This window comes from Lycium barbarum, chromosome 11 (genome assembly GCF_019175385.1).
Source record: "Lycium barbarum isolate Lr01 chromosome 11, ASM1917538v2, whole genome shotgun sequence".
Classification (NCBI taxonomy): domain Eukaryota; kingdom Viridiplantae; phylum Streptophyta; class Magnoliopsida; order Solanales; family Solanaceae; genus Lycium; species Lycium barbarum.
The window spans coordinates 29507665-29521603 of record NC_083347.1 but is presented as its reverse complement, the minus strand read 5'-3'; the positions used below and the strand labels follow the sequence as shown (position 1 = coordinate 29521603).

The window sequence follows — 13939 nt, the reverse complement described above, 5'->3', positions numbered from 1 at the left end:
GTTTTCATTTTCCAACTACACTGTAATTTTTTTTCTATAGATTTTTTCCAACTGAATACTCATTCCATGGAGATATTCTTCATTAAAACATGCTACGCCTAAAGTAGGTGAAAAAAGGGAAATTGGCACGGTGTGCCAAGTGTTAGACTAATTTGGCATATATTAGCCAATCTTTAATAAGTTGGCATAAAAAGGCCAATATATATGTTTTGGGTCAAATATTTTAGCACAACATGACCCATAACCTTTTGAGAAAAAATAGCTCCCATCTTCTCATTCTGTCTCTACTTTGTTCTCTTTATACGTTGGTTTCTCCATTTCTTTTGTCCACTTTATTTTCTTAGTTTCTCATTCTCTCTCCAAAATTCCCCCCACCACTTTCTTCTCCTAAACCCACCACTTTCTTCTCCTAAAATCATTCAATTAGAACTCCCATTAAAATTAGAACTTTCACTACAAGAATCTTGTTTTAAAAAAAAATGGATTTAGTGGAGTTCAAGAGTCGGGCTTCTGTTTATGATTTTGAACATTCCAATTTCAAAAATTCTAATGAATAATTCTGAATCTGAAGATTCTGATTTCAAAGATTCTGATATAGATAATTCTGATTCTGAGTCTGTTTGATAGAATTCGTGCATTGGATGATGAATGCAATTTTGAGTTGTATACACCTAATGTATACAAATGTTTGGGTTCTTATTTTTTTATTGCATCACTATTTTGTATACATATATTTTATACACCTTCTAGTTTTTTTTTTCTTCAGGTTGTTATAGTATGCACCTTTTGGTTATATAAACGAAATGTATACACATGCCAGGTTTTATTGCATATGCTTGTATACATCTATTGTATACACGTGCTTGTTTGTTGAATACAGTTGGTTTATTGTTTGATTTTAGTTGGGTTTGCATAGACATATTGTATACACCTTCTGATTTGGATACATATGGTTGTGCACATAACAAATTGAACTCGTTTTGCTAAATTATATAAGAATACATCAATTAAATGTATACATCAAGTATTCTATTCAGACGACTACATGTATACATAAATTATTCTTGAAAAGGAAAACAACTTATTTTTTATTTTGTACATCAAATGTATACGTAAACTATTCTCTGTAATAAAATTCATGTTACTTCACAATATATATCATAATGTATACATGATACTTCATAGTATACATCAATATGTATACATGGTACTTCACAATATATATATATATATATATATATATATATATGGTACTTTATAATATGTCATGATAGATTTTCGATTTTGATCAGAGAAATTTAATAACATGGAAGAAAAGAGAGTGAAAAAATTAATGAGATATACACAGTAATGGAGAGATGAAAGAAATAAGAAAGAGAAATATTAAAGAGATTTCTTTACTGGAATTTTCTATTTTTTGGGTTTCTGGATCTCTAATTTTAGGGATATCACGTAACAAAATAAAGGGAAAAATTGTATCCCTAATTTTAAGGATACAATAATTTGAAATAAGGAATTATCTTTATTTGAATACCCTTTACTAACAACTCTCCACTTTTTAAGTATATAATAATTGGGTAAAAAATCTAATTAATATCTGAAATTGGTATCCATTTGTGACATCTTATCTTCAGTTGCATTTTTTTTTAAATTATTTTTACTATTGATAGGAGTTTTTAATCAAATATATAGAAAGACATCCATTACCCTATTTTTGGGGTGAACAGCCTGAGATTAGGGGGGAAATATTCCTTCCCCTATTTTTGAGCCGGCATAAGACAAATGACTACTCAATGCCATTTCTTTTAGGTTTCATTTGCTAAATAAAACATTTGGTTAAAAACATGCCAATTTTATTTAAGAGTTGTATATTTATGTCAATTCCCCGAGAAAAAATAGATATAAAATAGTAAAATATACTTACTCCATTTGACATATTGATATACCGTTTGATATTTAGTATGACAAACATTTTGCAATCCTGAAATTTAACACTAGTGTACCCGTTTTTTATACTGGCATACCATTTATTATACTATATGCCAGAAACATTTGTTGTAATGTAATAAAACTCTAGTATACCATTTGGTTATACTGATATACCCTTTTGGTCTACTATATGCCAAAAATATTTGTTGTAATGTAATTGAGCACTAGTATACTGTTTTATTATATTGATATACCTTTTAAGTAATACTATATGTCAAACACAATTGTAGTAATGAAATTAAACACTTGTATATTCTTTTGTTACACTGATATACCATTTATGGTATACTATATGGCAGAAATATTTGTAGTAAATGAAATCAGATACTAGTTTTGTCACTCCTCAAAATTCATGAACTGATGTAACCAACACACGACACTCTATCCACACCGAGCGAACTAAACCCATATATTAAACCTCATCCAGAGTATATTAGCCTTTCCTGCATGTCTTGCATGTACCATAATAATTACAACCCAACTCTACTATCTACGAAGCCTCTACACGTATGGAGTAAGAAGGACAACAATTAACCCCGACTGATTACAAGAAAATATAACAAGCCGCCACGAACATGAAGTGGTGTCTCACCAAATATTCCGAGAAAGAATGTCATCCTTGTTCTTGTTTGCTCGTCATGCGTCACACCTCATCTTGAAAATAAGAAAAGTGGATGGTTGAATACATCATCACAATATTTAATAAGTATCATTAACTCTCTCTAACTTAAAGTCGGGACAAGACATTAACAAGAAAACAAGGCAAGCAACATCTGATATAAAACATAAAATGTTTATATCAAATCACAATTTCAGTGTTTGAAATGAAACTTCAAGTTTAATCCATTTCCAATCAATATTTGCTAATAAACTTTCAACAATGAATGCACAAGTTTATGGTCGAACATGAATTAAATGAATTATTAAATCACTGGGAGGACTATACTGACTCTGATACAAGATAAACACTAGGTGTACACTAGTATAGCTGCAAGTATTTGATCCTACTTGCTTGAGCAGTCTCCCGTGGTGTCGTGTCGTATGAGTCGACTTAACCTTGCCACGATTAGAGCAAGTGATTGCCCTCTCGATGGAGAATTTAACACGCATACCTCGACTTAATCATTGAATATGTCCCCCTACACCGGCACATGTTTTCTAGGATGAGCAATTACCACTCAACTACCGCTCTCGGCTGCCTCTACTAGTAACTCCATAACATTTTTGCAGCCAAAATATATAATTTTTTTGTGCGGATTTCCCTTCAAAGGCACTGTTCAAATTGGTGATCTTTAATTTTTGCCTTTGCCTAACACCCTAAGGTTCTGGATTCGAACCCCAGCTCAGTAAAAAAAAAAAAAAAAAAAAATTCGCAAGGTAGAGTTTTGCACCTTAAGGTAGAGTTTGGACCCAACTTTGGCCCGAATAGGCTTAACTTTGCTACGAAACTTTACCTTGCAATTTTTTCTTGACTGAACCGGGGTTCGAACCCAAACCTCATGATGTTAGGCGAATGGTAAAAATTAAAGACCACCAATTTGAGGGACAAAAATTAAAGATCAGTGCCTTTGAAGGATAATCGTGCAAATGACCCAAAATAGATTTCATAACACACTTGTGCTTTTAATATTTATCTTTTCAAACTGTGACTTTCATAGCCTCTTTCCAACCGTAGACACATTTATAAATGTAAAATCATTTCTCAAATATATCAAAGCTTTATCAAACGAGAGCTTAAAACTCAAAGTCTTTAATAAATGCTATTTCAAATCATTAATATATTTTTTTTTATTCCAATAGCACTTCAATGTTATATTTGACCTAAACAAATTCAGAATCTTATTCAACTCATGTTTCATTATTTTAGCATCCAACATAAATTTATAAAGTTTGTATTAACTTATAATATTTCATTTCAAGTTCCATTTTATCAATAAGTTTTGGAAAACTAACCCAAATACCCCTAAAATACAAAATAATTACCCGCCCCATGCCCCTCCTAAACTAATTACCCGACGTACCCCCTCACCCAAAACTATTTACCTGACGTATCCCCTCGTCCAAAACCCTTCCTCCATGATATCATCGTCGTATATTTATGTATCTTGATGGTATCATGGAGGACGAAGAAGTCCTTCTCTTAGTCCTCCATGATAGCATCTCAGTATATTTATATACCATGATGATAACCATGGTCTTGAGGAGGAAGGACTGAAGCACACCTCTATGATACCATTACAATATATGTATATAAGATGATGGTATCACCGAGTTTTTTTTTTTTTTTTTTTTTTTTTTGAGAAAAGTGTCTTTTTAAATATTTATATAAGTGTCTCAGTATATTTATATACCATGATGGTATATATAGGACTAAGAGAAGAACTGAACAGTCTTCAATGATACCATCTCAGTATATTTATATACCATGGTGATATCATAATTTGGAGGGCATCTCAGATAAATAGTTTTGATATTTTCTGGGGGTACAAAAGTAAAAGGGATAATGGGTGAGTAATTATTTTGGTTTGAGGGGGCGCGCCCATTCTTTTCCCCATAAGTTTTCATGTTCCATTTAATCAAGAAGTTTCAAAAATAAGATGTCACTACAACACAGAGTACATATAGCTACGAAATACATTGTAGCTAAATATGAAAATTTTCGTGGCTAAACACTTTAGCTATAAAAAAAAAATTCGTAGCTAAAAGTTAGCTACAAACTTTACATGGTCCGTGCCTATGACCTAATACTTATTGCTACGAATCTTGTTTGTGTTGTAGTTATGACAGTAAAAAAATTCTTGCCACGAAATATATACTTGTAGCAAAATAATTTTACTCTATTGCCACGACGAATAAAATCTGTAGCAATTTTATATTGTAGCCACAATATATTATTTTGTGGCAAAAGACTTGATTTGTTTGCTATGAAAATTCAAACTTTGTGGCTATTTTATATTCTAGTCTGGTGGCAATAGTATTTGTATTTAGCTACGAGTTCGAAATCCATAGGTATGAATTATAGTATTTTCCACAAATATTTTTGTACGTAGCTAAAAATTCATTCTTTTTGCCACAAAATATGTAAAATTATGGTTAATTATTTTTTAAATTTTGCTACGAAGGGTAAATATGTATAACCATATTTTTGCCAATTATACATAGGTTTAGTCATGATTACAAAAATTCCATTGCTACAAATTGAAGAATACGCCATAAGCATTGTTAATTCAAGAATTTCTATAACGTAGCGAAAAATTAAAATTTTAGATTCCAAAATTGATTTCAACTTACACATAATTACATAGTTAAATTTCAAAATACTCACAAATAATTTTTCTATGACAACAATTACAATAATAGTGTCTTGCTTAAGATACAACGCCGGATAGTCTTCTCCTTTTTCTTCCGCCATTATCTCCAATTGTAACATAGTTTGAATTGTTGCTCCAATAATTCAACAAATTTGCCTATCAATTTCAACAAAGTAAATTAATACCAAAAAGCAAAAATAATTGTATCATGTATATAACTTTAACAGGTACATATGATCATATATTTTATAGAAAAGCATTATCTTTACTAAAATTTCCTTAAAATTCTTATATGAACAGTTTTTGTAAGATAATGAAACTCAATAATCTTAAAATGGATCGCAAGTTCCAAGCAATTCAATCTTTTGCACTAAAAGTTTTTTCTAAGCGTGTTTTAATCAAGGAACAAGCATATCTACAACACTTCATTATCCTTCATGGAAGAATTATAGATACAAGAAAACCTGTTGAACCGATATTATCATTTACAATAATAATAAGCATTTGATTTTAACTACATTATGACTATTGAACAATTTCTGAAACATAAATATTTATACGACACAACCGTAGACTAACTTAGCCTCTGTGATTGATATGTATAACAAAAAAGATCAACTTTGTCACAACATCCAAAAGCCAAAAGCCTAACTTACCTTGTCGTCGACTTCACATAACTTCACTCTCAATATACATGAAATCACCATTGCTCGCCTTAAATCGATGAGAACCAATCTACATACATAAATAAAAATAAATAAAAAATAAAAAAGACAATTGCTTCAATGTCTACAATTATCGCAACTTAAAGAAGAATGTAAAAATATTTTTGAACAACAAGTGGGGAGAAAAGAAAATTCAAAAAAAAAAAAAAAACTTGTGAAAAAGTGCAAACTTGATTTTGATTGACGAAGCAAAGGGGAAAGCGGGTGAGGGGTGTGGCGGTGGCTGGGTATGAAAAGAATCTTAAGGGCTTAGGTTTAGGGATAGAGGTGTCAATATGGGCTAGGAATTAGGGATATTGGACGCATCCTATTCTTGTTTTATACTATACTATTTTTTAAAACTTTTTGTATACAACTACCATAAACGAAAATAAATGTAGTAACAATAATAGTCAAAAAAATTTCCTATAAAAAAGAAGAAGTGTTAATTACACTAAACACTAATGTAATATAATATCCCTCCTGTATTTTAAAATAAAACACTTAAACTCTCGATATCACTGAAATTCTACGCTTACACCCTCACGAGGTTTATCCAAAATTAAGTATAATAAAATATAATTATTCAAATACTAATTAGAATTATAAATCAAAAGTTGTTTTTATGTAATTTTAAGATATTTTAAAGTGGAAGAATAAATATTAAACTAAAATAAAAATGAGAAATTCTTATATGATAAAATATTATGATTAAACTAAATGAAAATAAAATACATGTTTAAAGTGTAGGAAAATTATTATGATTAGTTGAAATATCTTATTAAGTAATCAGTGTCCTTTTCTTAGTAATAAGTTTCGAACGATATGTGTTCCAGAACATATATGTGTTTTCTAATTTAATCCAATGCTTGAAGATATTAAAAAAAGGCTTATCTTGTCCATTAAATTTCTTAAGAATAAATACATAAATACTTCTTATTGTAAATTTAATTTAATTTTTAATAATTGTATTCAAATATTTAGTTTCGTATATACCTCATTGGGAGTGTAACTGTAGTATTTATATAATATAAGAGGTATAAGTGTTTGATTTAAAATAGAAGGAATGTAACCGAAACTGAATCATATTATCGGAATGTTTAATGTAATTATCCCAAAAGATAATTGTAAAAATATAAGTTACAATAAATATAATAGAACAAATTAGCTCTTTTCATGAAAAATGACATTCAAAAATATATCTTTCAACTATCGGATAATCCAATATATAAAAAGAAAATAAAAAATAATTAAAATATCAAAAAAGATTAAATTCGTTAATTTAGAAATGATAGTTACATTATTATTTAAATTAATTAATATTAAAACTAACATGTAATATTTTTTATACTGAATTGTGATATTGTTTGTTGGGTCATATGCTCCTATATTTATTATTTTTAATATTCTCTTACATTTATCATAATTATCAAATTATTCAAATTGATATGCTTTCTCTGAGACGAGGGTCTATTGGATCCAAGCTCTGTACCAACCAAGGTAGGGGTAAGGTCTGCATATGTTTTACCCTTTCCAAACCCCACCTCTAAAACTACACTAGGTATGTTGTTGTTGTTGTATCAATTTATTAAAATTATGATTAACATCAATAACTTGTTTTGCTTATTTAAATTGAATATAATAAGATACAAGCACATAATTTTTAAATGTGATATAATAAGATATTTAAATTTAATTAAATAGTTACTTAATTATGTAGAATCTTACAAGTAATAGTCAATTTTATATAAACTATGATGTAATAGTTATGATCTAATAGATGAGCGATTTGTTTTATGATAATGAATAAATTATTAAATTTGAAAAGGACCACACCAAGGTAATTTTTTTTATTTGTCGATATTAAATAAATATAACTAATTATACAATGTAATCAAACACAAGCTTATAGGTGTTTAAATTTTATATAATTAGTTATTTACACATTAATTAGACATAATTCAATTGTTTTCTAATTGTGGTCTTAACTCATAGGTAACTTAATAAAAATTACAACATAGTGGGTTTTTTTGTTATGGACTTAAATATTAACCGTGTTAAATTCTTAATTCTTAGTGCAACTAGATATAAGAAAAAATATATTCTTATATTCTACATAATTAGAAAAACATAATTTAAAAAAAAAATTGAAATATTATTATATTGTTAGAAAGGAGATTTCATGTTAAATGTTAGCGCCAAAATTGGCGATAAATTTCATTTTTTGTCGAAAATTCATAACTATTATATATATATATATGCACTTTTTTTCTATTAGTGTCAAAATTAGAATTTTATCTAGATATACAAAATGTCATATATTAGTAAATCTATTTATTTTTCTTTTTGTAGTGTTAGCGTGTTCCTCTAAGTATTCTGAATTTGTGATCATTTGTCAAAACTAAACGCATACCACAAAATTCTTTTGTATATGTGTATTTATTTAAATATAAGTGTTTAGCTATATTAAATTACTCTAAATACTTATTTAAAGTAACTAAGGACCACACATACAAAAATCTATCAACAAATTACTATTAAAGTTTTCATAATGTGAGTACTTTCATAAAAATAAGCATTTAGATATAAGAAAACTCTAAATAATTTCTCTGTTTTTTTTGGATCAATTGTTGTCATGATTTTTAACCAAAGAAAAATATTTATAATATGATATGATAGTATCTTCAAGTGCATGAAGAAAAGTTAATAACTTGCCATGAAAATTTATTGTCTTTCTGATTTTGCGAATATATCATTTTGTCATAAAAAAAATTCCAGCTGTTATCCAACTATTGCTATTTTTTTATAACATGACGTAAAATATTTAGCTATAATAACTTGAAATGCGTAACAAAACTTATATTTATCTATAAAATTTTATCAACAAGTTTGTAGCTATTAAGCTAATTATTGCCACTGCTTTTTCCAACTTGAAGCAAAAATATCGGTTTAACTACATTATTTTATTTCAAGTAAATTTTTGCGGCTAAAAAGATCAATGTTGGTACAGTAACTTCAAATATGTGGCAAAAACATATTACTATTTGCTATGAAATTTATTGTAGCATTAAGTTTGTAGCTATTAGGATAGTTATTGCCACATATTTTTAAACTTGAAGCAAAAATATATCTCTTTAGCTATAATATATTTTTTTCAAATAATTTTTGTGGTTATAAGATTACTATTGCTACAATAACTTCAAACGCGTGGCAAAAACATACGATTTAGCTACGACGTTTTATTGAAGCAATAAATTTGTGGCTATTTAGGTAATTATTGCTACGGATTTTTATAACTTGAAGCAAACATATCTATTTAGCTATAATATTTTGTTTCAAGTAATTTTTTGTGGCTATAAGGTTACTATTGCTACAGTAACTTCAAACGCGTAGCAAAAAACATGTGATTTAGCTACGACGTTTTATTGTAGCAATAAATTCGTAGCTACTTGGGTTATTATTGCCACAATAGTTGACAACTATAGCAAAAATGAGGAATTAGCTTTGCCATGTGAGTTTTGTAGCTAAGAAATTTTACAAAATTGTAAATAGCCATGAAATTTTAGTTTTCGTGGCTATTGCTAGGTATTAGCCACGATTTTCAAATTCATAGCTAAGAATTCGTAGCTATAGATGACTAATGTTGTAGTGTGTTCATTTTGAAATGTGATTTATAAAATGAAATAGCACTTCATATGCATCACAATATCTAATACATGGTAAAACCACACTGGCTTGTTCCCACAACGACACTCACACATTTATATATGATTTGCATCTCTACACATTTACACAAAACGACCCAAGATGAGTAAGCTTCTTACCTTGGTTTTACTCCAATACCGAACGTAAGCTCCAAATTTCTTTCTGACGTCCCAACATCGTCAATGTATGCTCCAAATGTCCCATTACATCCAATATATATATATATATATATATTATCAGTTCATATCAATACTTGCCCATTTTAACTCATCAAAACCTCATTGAGGGCTTAACCTAATTATTATGAGTCGTCAAGTTCGCATTCCATAGTAATTCGACTTCATTAATCTGGTTCCTGATGCTTAACACTTCATTAAGACTAATAATATTACCATATAACTCAATTTTCATCCTCAAGTCATTATTCATCATCTCCACCAACTACTCAATCTCATTCACAAGATTCATATCTAGGGTTCATCCAACAATTCAATCAAACCATGATTTCTACTTCAAGTCATATTCTATATATACACATTACACACACACAATAAATGAAGATTGGACAGAGGAATTAACTTTTGAAAACCATTCTTTAAAATCTCCATTATATTTATAGGACTTCAAAATTTCTTGGAATAGAGCTAGGTATTGCACTGTCGATTCGTAAAACATTACTGAATTAAACACCATTTTAATCTCCATAATCTTCCTTCAAGCATCGCTGCTACACGTTACGAGAAGCAGTGAACGACCCTGCTATTTTATCCACAACGAAAATGACCACAGAATTAAAAATTTAAAGGAAGTCTCTCAGAAATTGATATTTTGGCGTAAGAGCACATTAAGGAAATATTAAATCACTTTATGAATCACTATGTTGACAAAATTTGGTGGCATCTGCTGTACTGCATATCTCCACTTTGAAATGAGTCAATGACCAAGCAAAGGTTGGTTAGTGATTTTATAAAGGAATTTGAACTGAAACAAGAAAATACGAACAAGATAAAAATTGAAAGGTAGAAATTAAAGAGAGATAGACACAATTAAATTCAAACAATTAAAAGATATATTGGAGAAACTATTGAAGATCCAACCATTTCTTGCTTAGGTGAACAGACCATGGATGCAGATCGAGATAAAGAAGAAAGAAATCAAGATGGAGAAGATGGAGAAATGGTTCGGACAAGAAGAAGAAATGGTTGACTGAATCTAAGTTAATGAAATGAATCTAAGTTAATGGAAGACTTGTCCATAAGCCACTAGCAGAAACCACAGCCACATATCATGAATTATCAAATGCAATCTCAACCGTTTGATTGAAACCAGCTGGACACAAAATGAAGCTGCTAGGAAGCTTCCTTCACGTGCTAGTCATGTGAAAGGAATATAAGTTTGTTATTTTGGTTAGCTAAGTGTACAAATAATAGATAGACAAGTGTATAGGAACAATTTATTTTTCATTTTTAAATTCACAACTAGGATACATGTATATATACAAGTTTACAGATTCAGAAATACAAGGAGAAAATTTCCCAAATCTGTGTCTTCTTTTATAGTATCAGAGCAGAATTGAAAGCTCGATCCAGACCTTCATCAAAATCATCTTCTTCAATCTCCCAGTAAATCCAAATGGGTGATACAACACCAATTGTACAGTCAAGCAATGTGGACAAGGCAATCACCTATGATCACAGCCACCCATATCATCTTAATAACTCTGATTCACCTGGTATGGCTCTAGTCAACACTGTGTTTAATGGTAGAGGATACTCAGGTTGGAGAAGATCTGTCCTACTAGCATTATCAGCCAAAAGGAAACTTGGTTTCATCAATGGAGCTTGTAAAGCTCCAGATCTGAAATCTGCAGAATACGAACAATGGAGCTGTGTGAATGATATGGTCATTTGTTGGATTTCAAATGCACTATCAAAAGAGATTGCAGATAGTGTAATGAGCTACAAAACAGCAAAAGAACTTTATGACAGCCTAGAATAGAGGTTTGGCAAATCAAATGGTGCTAAACTCTATCATTTACAAAAGGAATTATCAAGTCTGGTTCAAGGAAATAGTGACATTGCTAGGTATTTTACCAAACTAAAAAGACTAAGGGATGAATTAGATGCACTGAATGTTGTTATTTCTTATTCATGTGCGTGTGTGTGTGAAGGGAAGGCCAACCTGATGAAATCCTTAGAGGACCAGAGGTTGATACAATTTTTGATGGGATTAAATGACATATATACACAAGCAAGAGGAAACATTCTTATGATGAACCCTTTACCCAGCATGGATCTTGCATACTCTTTACTTTTGCAAGATGAAAATTAGAGAGAAATGTATACCAATGCTAATCATACTACTGAACCTGCCTCTTTTATGGTGACTTCACAAGGCAGGGCTATCAGAGGAATGGAAATCAAGTTTTTAAAACACCAAATCAAACACATCATAAACTTAGAAACAACACACAGAGGAACAACAAAGGCTTTTCAAAATACAAGCATAGAAAGGCAAAATACAACCCAAATGTGAGCTGCACATATTGTGGGAAAATAGGTCATGTAGAGGATGATTGTTACAGACTTCATGGTTTTCCTGAAGACTTTGAGTTTACAAAAGCCAAATCCTATCAAGGGAAAGCAAATAGAGCAGTTGCTGAGGAAGAATTTGAGTTTGCTAACAACAGAAAAGTGGAAGCATGCAACAACAATCAGAACAACCATACTCCATACAGCAATCAACATAACCATGTTCCATACATGAGCAAGGATCAATATGCAGAATTGGTGCAACAAGTTATTAAGGAAGAAAAGATGGGACAAGCAGGAAGTTCAAACAGTCCAAATAGTGGTTTCAATGCAGGAGCAATTGCTGGTACAATTCTAAAGTATTCAGGCACTTGTTTATCAGTTTTTAACACTTGCACCTGGATCATTGATTCAGGTGCCTCAGAGCACATGTGTTTTGATTCTAAATCTTTTATGTCTTTGTCTCCTCTTCCTGTTCCTATCAGCATCACTTTGCCTAATTCTTTCAGGATCATTGTGACTCATGCAGGAAGTGTCTCTATTCTACCTAAAATAACTCTGAAAAATGTCCTTCATGTTCCAGATTTCAAATATAACTTAATATCGGTTCATAAGTTATGCAATCAGTTTAAGTGTGATGTGTTATTTACTCTTAGTGGATGCATATTACAGGACCCTTTAATGAGGAACACTCAAGCTTTTAGTGAAGCAAGAGAAGGACTCTACTTGTTGCAGCCTAGTTCTAAGTCTAAGACCACTTTCAAGGAAAATGTAGTTTCATGTCAAGAAGGAAGAAATTCCATTTCTGAGTCACAAACAGTTTCTTTTCCAGTTTCAGCAAATGTAATTCCTAGTATAGCTCTATGGCATGTAAGATTGGGACATGTTCCTTATTCAGTAATGAAAAAGTTTCCTTTCATTCATTTTCCTTCAAATTTTCAACATGTTTGTGATGTCTGTCCCAAAGCTAGGCAGACCAGGTTGCCATTTCCTCTAAGTCAAATTCAATCCAAAAGAAACTTTGATCTAATTCATATTGACACATAGGGTCCATATAAAACTTGCACTTATAATGGATATAAGTATTTTCTTACCATAGTGGATGATTTCAGTAGAGGGATTTGGACTTTTCTGCTAAGTTCTAAATGCAATACTTTTCCTGTTCTAAAGGATTTTTTTATCATGGTTGAGAGGCAGTTCAATAATAAAGTAAAGGTTATCAGGTCTGATAATGCTCTAGAATTGGGAAAAGGGACACAAGAGGCTCTCTTTCTAAAGTCTCAAGGAATAATACATCAAACATCATGTGTAGGAACACCACAACAGAATGGTGTAGTGGAAAGAAAGCATAGACATCTCCTAGAGATTGCTAGGGGTCTAATGTTTCAATCTCACTTGCCCAGTTCATTTTGGGGGGAATGTGTATTGACAGCAACACATCTCATTAATAGGTTTCCTTCCAGAGTACTAAAAGGAAAAACTCCTTATGAGATTCTCTTTGGCAACAAACCAAAATATGACAATTTGAGGTGTTTTGGGTGTTTGTGCTATGCTTCAACCTTGGCACAACACAGGACAAAGTTTGAGCCTAGAGGAATGGCTTGTGTTTTCTTAGGTTATCCTCAAGGACAGAAAGGTTATAAATTAATGGATTTGAGCACAAAGAGAATTTTTATTTCCAGAGATGTTCAGTTTTTTG

General features: G+C 30.6%; 1 long non-coding RNA gene across 1 annotated transcript; it reads right to left on the bottom strand.

Annotated features, from left to right (window-relative positions):
* Positions 1–5204: 5204 nt before the first annotated feature.
* On the bottom strand, positions 5205–10910 carry LOC132618058 (uncharacterized). Its single transcript, XR_009573934.1, has 3 exons — positions 9829–10910; positions 5957–6035; positions 5205–5456 (listed from the first exon to the last, which is right to left on the bottom strand). It is a non-coding gene; the product is annotated as an uncharacterized LOC132618058 (long non-coding RNA).
* Between the last annotated feature and the right edge of the window lie 3029 nt (positions 10911–13939).